Raw genomic sequence first — 20,150 nt, 5'->3', positions numbered from 1 at the left:
CAGAGATCAAACTTCATGGAAGATTCCTACCCCAGATATTGCAAAAGAGTTTGGGGATTGATTAGAGAAGACTGAAATAAATGGAGGGTGATTGGAACATGCAACATTTTAGGGTCCGGCTTGGTCCCAATTGATACGTAGGCTCAGTGTTAACCCCAACACACATTCCTGCGTTTCTTTTTAAAATGGACAGACAGAAGCTCAAATTTATACTGAATCGTGCAAAGGAAATACTTCCCTCAAGAGGAAACATTCAAGGTGATGAAGATAGACCGTAAAGTTGAAGTCTTCCACAGTGAATCCCACCATCATGTACGTCCTTAAGAACAGGGTCCTAACTAGAATGAGATATGCGCTATATTCCAACTTGTACACTTATGTCAACGTGGATTCTACTGTCATGTATAACTAAAAAGAACCAATAAATAAGATCAAATCAGGTTCCCTGAAATTTCAGAAAAAAATAAATTTTGAAGCATTTAGATAATCTGATTTCACCACTTACAAAGCTTCAGTAGCAAAGAGAAGAATTAACTTAAAGATCAATACTGTATCAGAGCCATGGAATAGCTAGTGCAGAAACAGAAATAGTCGTGTGTGATTACTTCATGTTTTCTCAAAAGCACAAGAAAATCGATGGGGATTGCAAGGTCTCTCCAACAATTATGCTATAGAAACTAGAGGCCCATATGGGAAAAGGTAAATCCTGACCCTAGTACATAATAACGACTTTGAAATATAACAAAAAAAAATGCAAGTGCTAAAACGATGTAGTTTCTTTTATTATTATTATTTTGGTAGTTGTAGATGGGCAGAATGCCTTGATTTTATTTGCTTATTTGCATGTGGTGCTGGGGATCGAACCCAGGGCCTCATGCATGCCAGGCAAGCACTCTACCACTGAGCTACAGCCCCAGCCCCCAAACAATGTAGTTTCTGGAAAGATATAGGCATGTGTGTTGTTGACCTCAGCATTAGTAATAATTGCTCAGTCAGGATGATAACGGTTCTATTTCATGAATCATATTAATGAATAACCGATAAAAAATTAGACTCCTGAAATGCAAAGCACTTCCTTCAGAAGCTACAATTAATGTGAAAAAAAAAAAATCTTACACTGTGAGAAAAGAGGCACAATTTATACACCAAACGAAAGACCTTTGTAACAAAGTTGCAAACTAACTAAAAGACAACAGATTTTAGATGGGCTGAGTTTTTTTTCAATGGTCCACAATTTACATCAAGCTGGTGCACACCTGTCATCCCAGTGACCAGGGCGACTAAGGCAGGAGGATCACAAGTTCGAGGCCAGCCTTGGCAATTTAGTGAGACCCTGGCTCAGTGGTTGAGTGGCCCTGATTCAGGGGGGAAAAAAATCCATCAGACAACTCATGAAAGCGTATGTCCAAATTGCTATTAACACGGGCAAAGGTGCTCAACGGTACTCATTAGGGAAATGTGAAATTGCAGTGAGACCCCAGGACATACTTAGAACAGCTAAAATAATAGCCGGCGATGGCAAGTGATACCTCATGCATGGCTGGAGGGATTGCAGAACATTTCATGCTGAGAAATCATTCAGCGGTCACTGAGATCATTAAACACCTGCTTGCCAAATACCCAGAAATTCCACTCCCTAGTGTAGACCCAAAGGACGTGCCTGGAGCCCTCCACGAAAATACTTGACCATAAAATAGAGAGAAACTTAAGTTGTAACAGGACAAAATCAAGATAATTGACGTGTCCATCACCTGGATGGTGAGTAAAGAAAGTGACATGCCCCTACCATGCAATCCTAGTTAGAAACTAAGAGGACATACTGGCAACACATGCAGCACTCTTGGTGAAGGGCAAAATATTGTGTTCTGCAAATGAGGAGTGACACCGAAGACAGGTACTGTGTGGTCAACATTTACGTCAAGCTACAACAGGACAAGCTCATTTTATGGCCGTACAATTCAGAATTGTGTCTACACCAGGGAAGGCAATATTGACTGTCGTGAAGAAATGTCTGGGATAATAACAAATCAACACCAAATGCAGTAGAAGACGGGGAATAATTAAAATCAGAGCTGAAATCAATGAAATTGAAACAAAAGAAACAATTGACAGAACAAAAAGTTGGTTCTTAGCCATGCTAACAAAGAGAAGGAGACAGAAAACTCAAATTACTAACATACGTGATGAAAAGGGAAACATCACAACAGACACTAGAGAAATACAAAAGATAATTCGAAATTATTTTGAAAACTTGCACTCCAATAAAATTGAAAATATCCAAGGCCTGGACAAATTTCTAGAGACATATAATTTGCCCAAGTTGAATTAGGATGATATACGCGATTTAAACAGCTCAATTTCAAGTGACGAAATAGAAGATGCCATCAAAAGTCTACCAACCAAGAAAAGCCCAGGACCAGATGGATACACAGCTGACTTCTACAAGATCTTTAAAGAAGAACTAATACCAATACTCTTCAATTTATTTCAGGAAAATAGAAAGAGAGGGAGCTCTTCCAAACTCATTCTATGAGGCCAATATCACCTTGATTCCAAAACCAAGCAAAGACCCATCAAAAAAAGAAAACTTCAGACCAATATCTCTAATGAACATAGACGCAAAAATTCTCAGTAAAATTCTGGCAAATTGGATACAAAAACTTATCAAAAAGATCGTGCACCACAATCAAGTGGGATTCATCCTGGGGATGCAGGGTTGGTTCAACATACGGAACTCAATAAATGCAATTCATCACATCAATAGGCTTAAAGATAAGAATCATATGATCATCTCAATAGACGCAGAAAAAGCATTTGACAAAAAACAACACCGCTTTGTGTTCAAAACCCTGGAATTGTGCTTTATTTAGATCTTGATTCAAGCAATAGCTACTTGCCTGTACTGTGCTCCTCTGGTAGGGGGGCGAGAGGTGAATACCATACCCAAGACCTGTGTGCTTTACCAAATGTAAAATCAAAAAATGCACATTTAGGTGTGTGCAGTGGCGCACGCCTGTAATCCCAGCGGCTCAGGAGGCTGAGGCAGGAGGATCACGAGTTCAAAGCCAGCCTCAGCAACAGCGAAGCCCTAAGCAACTCAGGGAGACCTGTTTCTAAATAAAATACGAAATAGGGCTGGGGAGGTGGCTCAGTGGCCGGGTGTCCCTCAGGTCAATCCCTGGTATCCCTCCTCCCAAGATGCACGTGAAATAAATATAAAATTGGATGGGAGAAATAAAATGGAAACTATGAACCATCATTTCAAATGTGAATGCCATACATTTTTTTTTTAATTTTTGAGATTTTAATTTTTTTCCCCGCTAAGTAAGGAGCTGTCTCCACAGCACCTCTGGGTCCAGAGTTCATAGAAAGAGGATCCTCATGGTGTCTCTTTTTGAATAGCTTGTTCTTGGGGGAAGTATTGTTGAAATACTCTCAGATGAAGTAAGCTGTCTTCATTTCCTCCAACACCTTCCTATTCTTGCATGATACCCAGACGGAAGCTATCCCTAAGGGTTCAGAAACTCAAAGCCGAATATCAGCTTTGTTACAAATGCACAGCGTTCTCAGCTCAATGGAGAGAAGTCAGCCATTCACATCCCCCCCCCCCGCCCCCCGATAGTCTGTCCCCTGGACGAGGGCCACTTGTTGAGTTTTGCAGTCTAAACCAATTGAACAGTTGAGTGGAAGCCAGACGGAAACCCGGACAAAGACCGGAAAGGAACAGCTATTTATCTTCTCTCTGATTCTTTCACATCCCTTCGGATTAGTCGTGTTCGTTTGGATTTATTCTGAATCACGAGTGGTGCTTTAAAAGTCTGGAGGGTGCACTTTGCAGACATTCTACTGACTCAGAGAGTTGCCTAAATGGAAAGACACTATGACATTTTGAGCTTACTTGCCTTACCATTTAGAATCCAATTTTCCCTGACACTATGCATATTATTTTTTTATAATCACTTTGTTTTCCTCCCAATCTGAAGTTCTTAAAAAAAAAAAAAAAGTTGAAGAAACTAATGGCTTGTGACGAAAAATTGATTAAAAACTAGAAAACCAAACAAACTTCTTTGACTTAGATAGAAGGGTTTGGGGGGATTATTACTCTTAAAGCATGTATTAATTTTTATTTCTTCCTTACCATTGTGGAGGATGAGGTAGTTTACCCTCCTGAGTTATGTATTTATTTTCATCATGATTAAGCACATGAAGGAACCAAATAGATCAATTTGCACGCAAAAACGTGAGCAACGCTGTGCTCAGCTGACTCCTGAGATCACCCAGACCCCCGCCCCATGGTGCACACACATTCCGTCTGCCTGGTTGGTCCATCTTGGTGCTGTTGGATGGGGACTTGGCCGATAGTGTCCAGGTCCCAAATTAGCTAATTTCACAATGCGGAAATTGTGTAAAAGCTTCCTTTAATTAAAGAGACTTTTTAAAGGCTGAGTAATATTCCATTGTGCATATATACCACATTTTCTTTATCCATTCATCTGTAGAAGGGCACCTAGGTTGTTCCATAGCTTGGCTATTGGAAATTGAGCTGCTAAAAAAATTGATGTGGCTGTGTCAAATAGTATGCTGATTTCAAGTCCTTTGGGTATAAACTGAGGAGTGGGATAGCTGGGTCAAATGGTGGTTCCAGTCCTAATGTCTCCATACTGCTGTCCAGAATGGCTGCACCAATTTGCATTGCCTTCAGCAATGTATGAGTGAACCCCTTTTCCCCACATCCTGGCCAATATTTGTTACTTGTATTCTTGATAATTGCCATTCTGACTGGAATGAGATGAAATCTCAGGGTAGTTTTAATTTGCTTCTCTCCAATTGCTGTGGACATTGAACATTTTTTCATATCTTTGTTGACCATTCATATTTCTTCTCCTGGGAAATGCCTGTTTAGTTCCTTTGCCCACTTATTGATTGGGTTATCTGTTTTATTGGTGTTAGGTTTTTTGAGTTCTTTATACATCCTGGAGATGAGTGCTCTATCTGAGGTGCAGTTGGCAAACATTTTCTCCCGTTCTGTAGGCTGCCTCTTCATGGTCTTGATTGTTTTCTTTGCTGCAAAGAAGCTTTTTAGTTTGATACCATCCCATTTATTGATTCTCGATTTTACTTCTTGAGTTTCACGAGTCTTTTTGAGGAAGTTGGTTCCTAAGCCAAAGGGATAGAGAGTCAGGCCTGCTTTCTCAAACTGCAGATCCTCATTCCAAGAGCAGGAACAAATCATTTTCGGTTCTGGGGCTGTTGGCGTACAGACTTCCCAACAATGCAAAAGGAGACCTTACACCACTCAAGAGGGTATATGGAATACTCGTTTCTCAGTACTAATGTGATGAACTCAAGTCAAAATAATAAAGGTACTCCTGTTGGACTTTTAGGGGAAGTCCGAGTGTCTGGATGTAAACATGCTCAGCAAAGCACACGTGAAACTGAGTTGAGTCCTCTTTGGACATCCTTCCTTTGGGCTGGGCGAAAGCATCTCGTGGAATGCACTTACTGGTCAGTTAGAGGTCTCTTGGCATGGGACTCGGTACTTATTTGTTTGATGCAGAAGTCAAATGGGTGCAGTGCGTTGGGATGGGATTTCACGTCACGGGGAAGCCAAAGAGCATGGTTAGACCTTCTGGGAATGTCTGTTAGAGCCTTTCGAAAGGAGCTCTTGCTGAGGCCCCCGACATGTCACTTCCAGGAACCGGGACTTGCTTAGTACTCCAATTAGCTTGGCTCATCTGGGCTGTGAGAAGCCATCTCTTTAATCCTGAGGTCATAAATCATGTTTTTATGTTATGAAAAGGATACTAGCCCTGTCACCCGATAATACCAGCAACAAGTAACCCAACCCCAGATCCGCCCGGGGTCCTGGCTGTGCCATCTCCCAGCGCGGATCTCGTCTGTTGCTGCAACGGGTTCTTCCAACATTTTACAAAAGACATGCCAGGCACTTTTCTAAATTATGATTTCTTTAATCTTCAAGACCGTGGAGGGCTGGTTTGGACCCGGTTACACAGGTCCTGTGGGACCGAGATGGAGTTGATAAATTCCTGATCTGCTGCCACCAAAGTTGGGGTGGCTTTACCCACCGTCGAAGGGGCTGGGGCTACGTCTGCACACAGGGCGGAGGATTTATTTTAAAGTCTTTTCTTAAAAGATTCTTTGACTCATGTTTGGGATGTGAAGAAAAGTTTGCTTTCGACTTCCAATTGATGTCATTGATCGCATAGAGGATTTATTAATAGTAACGAAATATGGGAATACCACAAGGTTTTCTTTCTCCCCCCCCCCCCGTAAAATGTCTCCTTGGACATTTTTGCTTTCATATTATCTTTCCCAAGTGTGCTGTCTCCTGAAGCAGTTTTAATACCAGCAAATACCATCCCAGTCGTTAGCATGGTTCCAAAAATAGTCGAATTCAAAGCCTCATTTGTGTTGACAGAAAGGATCGGGAGGTAATGAGCAACCAAAAGAAAAAGAGGTTTCCATCCACTTCAAAGGACACCATGTGGTTCGACTTATTCAATCTAATTTCATATTAGTTTTCTTCCTGAAGCTCTAAATGTGCACGGCCTTTGAAACGGCAGTATTTCATGTTCCATTTTCAGTTCTCCGTACTTGATTTCGGGGAGTTTCTGTATTAAATCAAACCCACAACCTCCTGTTTTCTCCCTCGTGGTTAAAGCTGTTCTACAGGATCTATTTGTGAAGACGGGGAAGTCAGGGAAAAGGTGTGACTCTTGACATGCGAGTTGTTCTGGGACCGACAGATGTGAGAACAGAGCTTCGTATTTTAAAATTCCCCACCCATTGCGATTTCATCTCTAAGAGATAGAGAGTCTGACCCTGTTCATGAAGGACGGTCCGGCCCTCTCGCCCTCATTTGCTAAGGAATGTAAAACAGACCCCGTGGATCCTGACTTTGAAATCCAACATGCTGTGTCCTCATGAGAAAGCGGTGATGCTGGGAATCATCATTTACCAGAATTCAACAGTGATCCATCCTTTTATTGTGAGACAGCTGCTAGCCACAATAATTGAATCTAAGGTTGCTAGCCAAATTTTACTCTAAAACCAACAGTTATTTCAAAATGATCATCAACTCTGCTTTTTTGCACGATGGTCTACTTGAATAGATCCTAATGATCCACACACACACACATCCTGCAAAATCAGACCCCCATTGATTTATTGTGCCTCCATGTACTTTGCAAAGAAAGTAAAAATATACACGTAGTGGCCTTCGGGTGCCACTAAGTGGGATGCAGGGTGTGATTGGGAGGGACAAGGTCACGTGGCAAGACCGATTACCCAATCATTTCTTCTCCGCACCTTCCTGCGTCGTCTCCCACATGGTCTTTGGGAGGACACCTCACATCTCCACTAAGGTCGTGATTTTGGTAAGTGCTCTCAAAACTCTTCCAAAACAACCAAATGAGGATATTTCTTGGTTTTGTGATTTATGAATCTTCTTTTTAAATATGTAAATATATATTTACATACAAAACATATTTGCACATACATATACTTTTTTGTGCTAGTAAATATATATATATATATATATATATAGAGAGAGAGAGAGAGAGAGAGAGAGAGAGAGAGAGAGAGAGAGCGCTCTGTGTGTCATGGCAATGAAGTAGTAATTTCTTAAACATTTTTTTAAAATCTTAGGATTTTATGAATGACTTAAAGCCTCTTTGCCCAGATGTTTTGCCTCTTGGTCTTAGGAAGTGCATTGGTTTGGAAAAGGCTGAGGAGTCCACACGTCAGCCCTTGTCTTTGACATCTGCCTCCCCAACACTGAGCTACAGAATCAGCTCCCAACCTTAGTTCATGTGTCAGGAGAAAAAAAAAAAATCACTGGAGCGTTTCCTGGGTTGATGATTCTGTGAGGATCACGATCGATCTTTCAATATTTGCACTCTTCTTATGTGTAAATCACCAGATTGACAGTAGAGTATACAGACAGGTGTGCAGAATGTCTCAGGCATAAAAATTTCATTAGGAATAGCAACTAGGGAAAATAATGCCCACAAAAACAGCTCCATCGAGGAGTAATAATGAAGGAAAACGTCTGAGAAACACCCATTTATGTAGAATCTAAAGACTCATTCAAAACCGTCTGCAGGAGCTTGTCAAGGTAGCCCGGACGCTACTTTTCCACATAATTTTCTTGGGTACATGATGGAATCGGCCATTTAGCACTGCCCTGGTTTTGATGATTAATAGTGGTCTGATGAGTTCCTCCTGCCCAAAATGTAATGGTCTCAAGATATAGCGGGTCCTGCACCTGCTGAAGGAAGAGTGTTCTCTGTTCCAAGTTCGCCTTCCCCCACGCACTTGACTTGAAGTTCAGCATGCTCTAAGTCAACACTGGCTTATCTGTGGGTCATTTTCTTCTCTGGGAGTAAAGACTGTCGGATGTGAAGCCTCCATTTTCTCGCTGTCCCTGTTTCCACGATTCGCAGCCTTCCTGGTGAATGGTACTTGAAGGGGCTGTGCGTAACCAATCAGCTACAGCTTCCACCTAACCCTCTTAGAAACTCAGAGTCACGCTGCCAACACTTGACAGCTGTGACTGTTGTAGAGCTAGAGTTGGTTCAGGTGACTTACCTGAGGTTCAAGGAAACTGAGCCATGTCGTTTCCAAACTCTAGATTGGATAGATTATTTTTCACCATTTGCAAATATACACCTCACATCCTTCCAAGAAGCAAAGGGGTCATTTAGGGTAACGCCTCATTTCACCCACGAGGGAAGGGGGACCCAAGGAGGTTTGAGAACACGATGTGGATTGCCTTCACATAACATAAGGACTAGGCAGGACACAGTGGATGTCAGGGCAGCAAAACTCTCTCCAATGATGCTTTAATGGTGCACTCGTGTTACTATGATTTTTGGAACTCACAGAAAGTGCACCATTGAGAGAGAGTCCTGCAAACCGTGGAGTGTAGGTGGTGGTGTGTCAACGTGGGTTTGTGCATTGTGACCTTGTGGATGGCTCTGGTGCAGGATGAGGCTGGTGGGAGAGGTCCTGAGCATTGGGGAGCCAGGGGCTTGGAGAATACGCTGTACATTTTGTTTTATTAGTGAATCTAAAAGTGCTCTGTTAGATAATGGAAAATTCCCGTTATGATTCATAGTCCTTTACTATTATTCACACCTGGTTAAATATATAATTGGCTGAGTGTCTTAGGGTCCTCCTAAGTTTAGCTGGTTGGTGAGAACTTTTGTTTCTTAACTTCTCTGGGTCATTTTCCTGTCTACATCATGGGAACCCAGCTTGCAAGTGTAACATGTGAATGGTGAACAATACACATAAAATTATTTCAAATACACAGGGAAAGCATTTTTTAGGGGGGGGGGTACCAGAGATTGAACTCAGGGGCATGCAACCACTGAGCCCCATCCCCAGCCCTATTTTGTATTTTATTTAGAGACAGGGTCTCACTGAGTTGCTTAGCACCTCGCTTTTGCTGAGGCTGGCTTTGAACTCACAATCCTCCTGCCTCAGCCTCCCGAGCTGCTGGGATTACAGGTGTGTGCTACCACACCTGGCAGGAAAGGCATTTTTTAAAGCATTAGTTTCAGTTATTATTCTTGTGGATTAAATGCTTATTCTAAAACACCCATTGCTGACTTTCCTATGTTCTTTATAATGCATAATTATAAAATATTTAATATCTAAAATATTCTAATGCATACACATTTTATCTTGTTTTTTTAAAATATTTTTTTTAGTTATAGATAGACACAATACCTTGACATTATTTATTTATCTTTATGTGGTGCTGAGGATCAAACTCAGGGCCTCTCACATGGTAGGCATGAGCCCTAACCCCAGCCCATATATATATATATTTTTTTAAAACAATACTATTTGGTACCTACTACTGAAGCTACAGAATATGCTTTGCTTAATTTTTTCTCATGGTACTAATCTCATCCCACAATATAGAATTTAACATTTTACACTAAGAGCCAAATTCTTAAACTTAGCATATATTATCTTACATAATTTTTCTAAGGATCAAATTAATTTTTACAGAATAAATCCCCTTAAATAATCAATTCTTTAAAAAGCACTTAAATATTCCAAAGGCTTTTATCAGTTCTAAATATCTGCTTCTCTTGTGAATGATATCCTTTTCTAAAAACATAATGCCCTAACAAAGCTTCCAATATCTGCATCACTCCTGCAAACTTACTTAGTTACACGTGATCTATTTTTAATCTATCAGTCTCAAATTTCCATTCTATTGATATATTTACTACAATATTTTTTACATGCATTGAATTGTAATTTTACTTTAATTGAAATTATGGGTCTAAGTGCCAAATTTTTAAACTTAGCATATATTCTCTTAAAAATAACAGAATGCAAAAAAAAAAAAAATGGCCCAAGGAATTGAAACTGTCATCTGTAAAGTTAAAGCGTTAAAGCTCTAAATTTAATTCTTCCCAAGGTTCTTGTGTTTTCTGAAAAAAAAGAAAAAATTCTGTGCTCACCTTCTTTTGTTTCTGAATACCTCTTTCTTCCCACCTCACCTGTATTGTTGTTCTCAATTTCCGACCCTGTGGTGTTGGCCATACTTGCCACAGTGCTCTCCCTGGACTTCCATAGCAGCACTGTTGGGAAGGGGCGGACCCTCCAGGGGGTGGAGTCTAATGGAAGGAAGTTAGGTCATTGGAGACATGTCCCTAGGGATTGTGGGACCCTGGCCTGTTCCTATTTCTCTTCTCACTTTCCAGCAATGAGGTGAATAGTTTTGCCCTGCCATGAATACCACCACGATGCACTGCCTAAACCAAAGCCATGGAGCCAATCAATCATGGGCTGAAACTAAGAGCCAAAAGAAACCTTTGTGCTGCTCTAAGTAGATTATCTCAGGTACTTAATTATAGTACCAGAATGCTGACTAACACATTCCAAATCCTGCACTTTCTCATTCATATCTTTCTGGGATATTCTAGTTCTATCATATTAGACAAATATGTCATATCCACACCAGTCCTTTTGTCTTCCTCACTTACACATCTTTCAGTTTTTGTTGTGAATCATGTTAACATTAGTAGGGAAACACTGTGAAGAGTATAGTGGCTCAGACACATTAGAAGTTCATTTACAGATCACACCATAGTATTTTTAGCAAGAGCATTTGTGCATTTTCCCAGCATTTCTGCATCATGATCTGAGTGGGAGCTCAAAACCCTGACCCACGGTTAAATTAGTTACAGTCGTGATGGGAAACATCTGTTTCATTATTAGTAAACATCTCCATTAATTCAAGAAACATTTTTGAGTGTTGGATAAATGAGACACGATACCTGTACGTGTAAGTGTGTAACGTGGTAGGTGATAAGAGGGAAATGTGGCCAACAATGCTGTAGTTTGCGGAAAATAGAGTACCCTCAACCTGCTTAACAGGAAAGGGCTAGGCGGAAGGGGGGGACCGTGTTTTTGAACCCTTGCTGCCTGGGCCAAGTAAAGAATGAAGGTGGTCTCTTCCTCCTGTGCACCTGGCAGAGGACCTGCCATCCACGAATGCCGTATCGACACTGATTATTTTAGTGTACAAAAGTCTGAAGCTCACCAAAATAGTCTTTGCAATTCTTCAACATGCCCGTGCCTGGGTCTCCCCATCTACATCCTAATCTGGTGGTAGCACTCAATTAGAGGGTGCAGAATCCTCACCCCCAGGGACAGACAACTTGGAGGTGTATTCCCCAAGTCTTGTACAGGGTCCCTGGTGGGAGCGAGCTCTGGTGGCCCATGGCTGTTTCCCATTCACCAGCACATCAACTCGGCGGAGCTCTTCTCTGTTCCTGTATTTCTTCACGTCTGTCAAGGTCACCTCCTGAATGAACTACTTGCCCTCAAGTCTGTATTTCAAGACCTGCCCTGGGTTGGGGGCAAAACCCAACCGGAGCCATCACTATCCATTTTTTGTCATCCTTGGGGAATTGACACGTAGCATTAAAATGGGGTGGGGACAGCGGTACCGAATGTCCCGCCTTATTGAGGTCTCGGGGTGGTTCTCTGAAGCCAGAGGAACGTATTCTATCCTTCTCTTTCAGCAACTGCAACTCTTCCCCGTGCTGTGTAATTAATTTAGCAGAAATCTTAGGAGTAGACAGAGACTGAGATCTTAGAGACCCATGCTTCCGGGCACCTGATGCTCCACGGATCTGGAGCTACTACAAAGTCAACCGACAGAACAAAGCATCACCAGATTGTGGGTAGGAAGCAGGCGTGTGCCAACAGATTGGGTGTGGGGAGGTGCTTACCTGCGCAGGTAGCAGGCAGCACGTGCCTGAGGCAACCCAGTTGCTCACACGTTTCAAAAAGGAAGCATCGAGGCAGCCAGCGCATTTCAGTAAATGTCACACTAAATGCCAAAACCCTGCTGATTGACTCGATGGCCCAGAAACCATAATTAAAGCATGACACTCGTAACCTATTGGTTACAAATGGGAAAAAACAAAGAGATGAGCCGCTGAAACCGTTTCTAACAATATTTGTTAGAATTCCAGAAACAAGATGGGACCTCAAAAGACTTTTTTTTTCCCCCAAGTCTCTTGGCTACAACGTGGAACTATTTCCTAAGATAAAGGAATAGAGGATCACCTGTATCTGACTCGGCTCAGGTGTGCTCCGACGCTTCTACGGATTCGAGTGACTGGATTCTGCCTTTTCTTACTTGGCGGGCCTGGCTCAGGTGTGACAGCTGTAAGGTGTGACAACCTTTGCAGATTGCCACTGGTCTCTCTCGGTGGCTGGTCACTTCCGGGTGAGCAGGGAGTCACTTCCTGCACAGGCTGATTATGAAATGGTTGATTTTCAGCATGTCGTGGTCCTGCTGAGACCATTGTTGGTAAGAAAAACACCCTTCAGGAACCAAGAGATGTGATTTCCCGCCCTCCCTGCAGGACCCTTCCTTTGGGCCAGCCTTCCCATGGTGCCCACTGGGCTTGTCCAGGAACCCCTGATCGCCCGGTGGACTTCCCCTGACTTCTCTGCCTTCAAGGGCACACCGCCCATCCTTAGCAATCTTGCAAGGACGTTTTTCAATCTTGCTCACAGACTGCATTGAGGGGACCTCTGAGCGTGGTTTTGAGTCCAGATCCGAAGCAAGTAAACAGCCGCAGACGACTCCCAGCCCACAGAGGGTAGATGCTACTGGAAAAAACTCTAGAAGTCTTTCTACACCCTCCAGAGCAGGGGCGACAGTGCCGACCTGTGCCCAAACTCTTGAGTTCTGCACCACATTGGCTAGTACCACCAACCTGACCAACCAGAGCCAGGGTTCTCCTGCTTGAGGATTTACTTTTTGAAGGTACCCAGAATGAGGCCACTCACCAACCTTTCTTCCTTTTCTTTCCTTCCTCTTTCCCTCTCCTCTTCCTCCTCCTCCTCCTCCTCCTTCTCTCTCTCTCATACCGTCTGGGTCTATCATCCACATCAAACAAGAGAGAGAAATCCAATGACTTTGGAAAACCCACTTGAAGGGAACCTTTGTACATGAAGCTCAAGGTGTTTGAGTCAGTGACTTCACTGCTGTGACGGACAGAACAATCGTACCGAACTCCCCAGATACGAAATACGTACCCCAAAGCCACACCCCAATGCCCATCTCCTCCAGCCACAGCCCACCTGCATCCAGTTACCACTCAGCTAATCCCATCAGGTGACTAACTCACCCGTTAGGTTAAGGCTCTCATAATGCGGTCATTTCTCCTCTGAACCTTCTTGCGTTGTTCACACATGAACTTTTGGGGGGACACCTCACATCCAAACCATAATACAAGGTCGTCAGAATCACCAACAGGACGTGATTTCTAATCACTCATTTTTCTATTTGTTAAGGAGGTCCACTTTCATCTGTATTCTAAAACACATCCTGTTTGCGTGCATAAAATCAAATAGGTGTAAAAGATGAACTTGCACTGTATTTGGGAAAAGATGATGTGCTATTTATAGTAGGAAAATCTCACTACGATTCAAGGTCAGAAAGCCTCTTAAAAATATAAGTTGGATTGCATGTGTGAGTGAGTGTGTGTGTGTGTGTGTGTGTGTGTGTGCATGTGCCTATTTTTGAAAGCAAACACACAAATAGAGCCAGGTTGTATAAAATATCCTCTCCGCCCCATCTCTTTCATGAAAGTCTGCTCTGATTAGCACTAGTGAGCTGGATGAATGCTTTTCTTGGACTTCCTACAGTCTGGTAGATTTCCCTCCTTAGAAACACCATCGTTATTTTATAAAAATAGCGCTAGGACTTGCTGCTTGTTATTTCGTGATTGCACGTGAGATATCTTTCCCTTATTTGATTTTTCTTTACATAATGAGCTGCCCGTGACATCTACTATAAACATGAAACCTAAGTCTGACTCAAATGAGATCATCCGTGCATTCCCCCTGTGTAAATGTTATGTCTATACGTTCACCAAAGAACAGCATCAAGTTCCATTCAAGAAGCCGACGTGGCCGTGCTGGTCGTCTGTAGGAGCTCCGTCATTTCCATGAAACCACGATTGGGCAGGTGGCTCCATGCCATGAAGTCATGAAGTCATGCTGTATGTCCACCTCCAAACACTAGCCAGTAAATAACCTCAGGAAGGTGAGGCGTGAGAAGACCTTCTGTCTGGAACTTGTTCTACCCTGTAAACTATTTCATCCGAACATTGATTTACCTGTGTTGTCTTTGAAACAGACGCACCAGATTAGCTAAAGGTGGGGGGGTCAGGAGCAACTCTGGGCAGCGTCTTGTAAATCTCCCTGTCAATCAGTGTGGACAGACCCCAAGGGGAATGCACACGGGAGGCTGTCAGTATAGATGGAAATGGGTTTATGTATTGAAGATATCTATTTGATCATATAATGCAATCACCCACAAGGATGGTTCCCAAATTCTGAGTGCTAACTTTCTCCATCTGTATGAGCATGGTCGACGCTCGATAGCTGAAGTACAACTGCTGTGAATCTTCTGTAAAATAGCCCTTCTTTGAAGCTGGTTATCAGCACCAGGCATGGTGATGCACACCTGCAACTTGTTCATTCCAATCAGCAGGGGACGGCACCTGTCCGACTGGTACCAGCGCCCCGTGCAGCCCAAGTTCTCTCTGTCTCTCTCATCAAAACACAGCAAGTTTGCAGCTCATTCGTGTATTGTCTTCGTGTGGTTTCAATCCAGAAATCGATTGCACAGAAAACACACTTGACAGGTGTCTGACCTGGGATGCGTCGGTTACTTGATCTTTTTAAAAAAAAAATTTCAGTTCTGCCATTTTGAGATCTTTTCAGGACCATGCCTGAAGCTATTCTCCTGTAGACCTTATTCTGCAAAAAACCAAACGTATCTGAACAATTCCAAAATGGTTTCATTATACACCAAACTTCATCATATCATTTCCTTTGGGATTCTCCAGTGACTCAATTCTCTGGCAGGAATTTCTGTGTGATATTGACCCAGGGACATGAGAATAGCCAAACCTACCCTCAGTCCAACCCGGTGGCTTGACTTCTAGACGATTCACACATTCTGTGTTTTGTAGAACCCCTGACCTGGCGGATGCAATACAGCACAGCGCCCCTCTCCCCTGTTCAAAGTGTTTGAGGGCGCTGTGCCGTCATCACACTCAGAGAAACTCTCAAACACGTCCGCATGCGTTAAGCCACCCGAGGAATGGGGGGACCTATGGGGTAGTCTCCTTCGTCCATCCGCCAGCCCACTCTTACCCACCCCTTTTATTGCTGGGTCTCATATCTGTGTTGCCCAAAGGACCCAAGAATTGGGTGTAGATACCAGACACTCTAAGACTGGGACCCCTTAATCAAGGGATTTCCTGTATCTAGAATCATTTTCCATCCCCTACTGAGCAAGAAAGCTGCAAAACCCAGTTCAAAAGCCACCTGACGCTGTCCACATTCATGTGGGAGTAGATCTCTCGGTATTGCACACCCCCAACACACACACACACACACAAGGAAAAGCTCTTCCATTAGACTTATACCATGTATCTACATGGACAGTTCTATTGGTTTTGTATCAGGCAAACTTCAGAGTGGAATTGATTGGATCCTCAGGTGCAGACTACACAAATTGAAAGGAGAGGTAAAAGCTAATATGGTATTGACCTCTCTTATGAAATGTTTCTCACCATGAAATGAGGCCCACATACATCACTCTGAAATTTCACAGAGCTGTGGTGGTGTAATTCCAACACGCCACCTTCTATTGCAATGAATCAAACTTAATGAGATCAAGAAACCTACAGACTGTATTGCACTTTTTGTTCCTAAAAAAAATTGCAAAGCTATAAATAGACACTGCTGTTGGGGGCTCTTCTGGGGAATAATGAGGTAGGTCTTGCCAGCAAACTTGCAGGGCTCACAGGAGGATCCCTATAAAAAAAATATATACTTTCTCCATCTGTTGGAATCCCACAAACATTTTTGAGTCTTCCAGCATACATAGCTGCCTTGCTGTTAAAATTCCAAGAGCCGTTATGGTCTTATTAGCCAGGAAGTCAGACTCTGGAAACGTGGGAAGCATTGGTGCATGGAGCCCCATTGCAGACGTTCAAAACCGGCAGAGGATGATGAGTTAGAAGGGCCTTCCGATTGTATCTATAGAGAATAAGGTAGGGGTGCTTCCCATGTCGTAAGGGCAATATGGGTCCTGTCTTGGGTCCTGTGGTGTTCCTGGGGGTGATTCTGTGTTCCATACACAGAAAAGCACTGAGTGCGTGTTCCATATAGCTCCTCTACACACAGAAAACCACTGAGGGCACAAATTTCATTTGCCCTGAGGGAGATAGAACTAGTGGGTTATCTAAGATGTACACTTTCAAAAATAGACTGTAGGTCGGGAGTTGGTAAAAAAAAAAAAAAAAGATTTTTTAAAAAAAGAAGAAAAACGTCTTACTAACATGACAAAGTAAAATACAGTCCCCTAACAGGTATGGCGTTAAAAGTGCATGGAAGATGATCAGGAAAAATGTCTCCAGAGCCTCACTGGAGAGCGATAATGAAAACAAGCCTCCATCCTTTGGATCAGAGCAGATGTTGCAAATCTCAGTTGCACGGAAAGGGAAGTACAATAGGAATAGGGACGCAGCTGTTGGGGAGGAGCTGGACTGGTAGAGGGACCCGATAGAGGAAATGTGTCCGAGGCTCTTTACTGGAATGACCGTGGGGCTAGTGAATGGCACAGTTTGGAACTAAGTGTGCAGCACAGAAGACAGGGACTTATTTCTCTTTAACACTGCCCTGAGTCCGACCTCCTGTGTCAATGCAGAAATGTTCCAAGGGGAACAGTGAGGGCCCTAACCTCACTGGTCTCTCTTTGTTTGAATGGACTGACTAGTGGCTACTGTGGGTGTGGGCATGTCGGAGGAGGTGGGTCCCTGGGGGTGTGCCCTGGAAGGGATTATCTTCCCTGTGGTCCTTCCCCACTCCACCTCTGCTTCTGACCCCGCTATGAGCTGAGCAGATTGCCTCCACTGGCTCCTTCCGCCATGATTGACTCCCTCACCTTGGGCCCCGAGCAGTGGAGTTGGCCATCTGTGAATGGAGACCTCTGAAACCATGAATCCCAAATCATCTTTCCTCCTTTAAAGTTGTTCCGGTTAGATATCTGGGTCTCAGCAACACCAAAGCGAACACAGACATATTCTCCCGACCCTGAGACACATCTCGGCCACCTCTCACAGCTTGTCAGACATTTCCAGTCACGGGGAAAAGTCTCTATTTCATGATTGTCATTTTCCAGTGTCGAAAAGTCGTTCCAAAGTTTAGTTTCAGATTAGGGTCCAATGAAACTTCTGTTCGGATGACAACTCCTTATTTGCTCGCATCCCCATCAGCCCAACGGCCCTGAATTCCAGAATTCTCGTTTCCATGGGCCACTTTGGGAGTGTCACGAGGCCAGTCTCTTCCCTCTTCATCACAAGTGACAAGACAGGGTGCCCAGGGAGTCTTCTCAGGAGTGCAGAGAACGTTGGGCACCACCGTCTGACTTCCCAGAACAATCTCATTGACCTGTTTGTTGGCCGAGAACCAGTTCTTGGCTCAAGGTTTGGAGAAAGATATCTAATTGCATTACATCAAATATTAGTTTTGAGAGAAAAGGGCTATTTGGGTTCATTTTTAAAATGTGATTCTCTTTCACATAATTAACTAGACCCAATTACTTCAGGATGAGTGTTCCAAAATCTCTTATTGTGCCACCTGGAATCATTTAAGCCCGCGGGGTCGACGTATTAGGAGTTAATATCATAAAATAGCTCCACTACCCTGCCGCTAAGTAAACGTCTCTTTGAAATGGTTGAGTGTGACATAACACTGAGTCCTTTTGAATGAAAGCAAAAACATCCTGTTTGCCGTGCAAAACAAATTAAGGCTTCGTCCAGCCCAAGGGAGGCTGTGAGGTGTGGCATTTCTTATGTCAGATTCGAACTCAAAGGTTCCTTCCCCTTATAGCTCTCAAAAGGCAAATCTCAGCCTCTCTGTGGCTTCTGTTGAAGTCCCTTGCCCTCAGCAATACCCAGGCCTGTCTCTCCCAATACCTTAAGGAACACTTTCTTACATAGGATCCATGTCATCTCTCAGAGCCAGGATGTCATCTTGCATTTGCAAAACAAGGTTCAGCCTCTATAAGGAGGGCATTAGTGTTTACTGCACCATTGTGTCTGGGTCTTCTGCGTCAACAGACCTATACCCGGGTCTCCAATCCCAGCGCAGGGACACTGAGCGTGACATTGCAGACATCTGATGGAAGAGAGAGATTTGGGGAGACTTTTCTTTCAGGGACCCTGAGATTTCAGCCAAGCACGCCTGCCCGAGTCTGTCTGAGGACACAGCTAGCCTGAGACATACCATGTGTCCCACCCGTTTTCGGGGATCCCTGAGGGGGTGGTTTTGTTTTGTTTCTTGATCTGACTCTGGAAATGTCCCAATCTGGGCACCTCCTCCCAATTTAGCCTCTGCGTTTCCAGAGCACTTTTATACACGCAAGGTTCCTGATCAACGCGTCCCTTTTAGCTGTCTCTTTGCTGCCACTCAATCATCCAATGGTCTTTTAATAGAATGACATGCATATGTCCCAGTTGGAGGTCTTCCCGGGGGTCAGAGATGGCGTCACCCATGAGGATGGTCACGGGGGTCTTATTCCACTGTCTTTTCCATTCCCTTCCCCCTACCCCTCCCATTCAATCCAGTGAACCTCCACTCCTCCCTCTGCCTATTGTGTGTTAGCACCCACGTATCAGGGATACCATTTGGCCTTTGGTTTTTTGGGGATTGGCTTATTTTGCTTAGCATGAGAGTCTCTAGTCCCACCCATTTACGGGCAAATGCCATCATTTTATTCTTCTTTAAGGCTGAGTAATATTCCATTGTATATATATATACCAATTTTTTTAATCCATTCATCTATTGAAGGACACCTAGGTTGGTTCCATAGCTTAGCTATTGTGACTTGAGCTGCTATAAACATTGATATGGCCACGTCACTGTGGTATGCTGGTTTTAAGTCCTTTGGGTATAAACCAAGGAGGGGGATAACTGGGTCTAATGGGGGTTCCATTTCTAAGGAATCTCCACGTTGCTACTGAGTGGTTTTCAGAAGAGCTGTTTTTAAAGTACTGATGGCTTGCCCCAGAACCTTCTGTTGCCCACTGTACTGAGTCAGTCAAATGCCACTCCTAACACATATTCACTAGGTTTTTCTTTTTTTTTAAATAATTTTTCTTCCTTTCCACGTTATTTCATTGCAGTTTATGAGTTTTCACTTTGCAGTTTTTCTTTGTTCCAAGAGATCCTCTCACCTTCCACTTAAGTCGTACTTGATTGTACAGTTGTACTTAATTGATTCTTCCACTTAAATTGCAACTTCAAAGATAGAATCCGTAAGCTACTCTGACCTTGGCATCAGTCACCTGACAACGTGAGCAGAAGATTTTCCCTGTTGATTTTTCCGTTATACTTGGAACCCAATTTGAAACCTTCTTCTCCGAAAATCATCACAAAAATCGATGATTGTTTCTCCTGGTGGGATAAAATGTGAAACAAAATTGTAGTTGGGAGATACTCAGCTGAACCTTTATTTAGTGAATATCGTGTAGAGACTGTGTCGTCAAACTATACCAAAA

General features: G+C 43.2%; 1 non-coding gene across 1 annotated transcript; it reads right to left on the bottom strand.

Annotated features, from left to right (window-relative positions):
- Nucleotides 1-843: 843 nt before the first annotated feature.
- On the bottom strand, nucleotides 844-916 carry Trnaa-ggc (transfer RNA alanine (anticodon GGC)). Its single transcript has one exon. It is a non-coding gene; the product is annotated as a tRNA-Ala (tRNA).
- Nucleotides 917-20,150: the final 19,234 nt, after the last annotated feature.

This window comes from Marmota flaviventris, chromosome Y, assembly GCF_047511675.1.
Source record: "Marmota flaviventris isolate mMarFla1 chromosome Y, mMarFla1.hap1, whole genome shotgun sequence".
NCBI lineage: Eukaryota > Metazoa > Chordata > Mammalia > Rodentia > Sciuridae > Marmota > Marmota flaviventris.
This window is presented reverse-complemented; position numbering and strand designations above follow the sequence as displayed.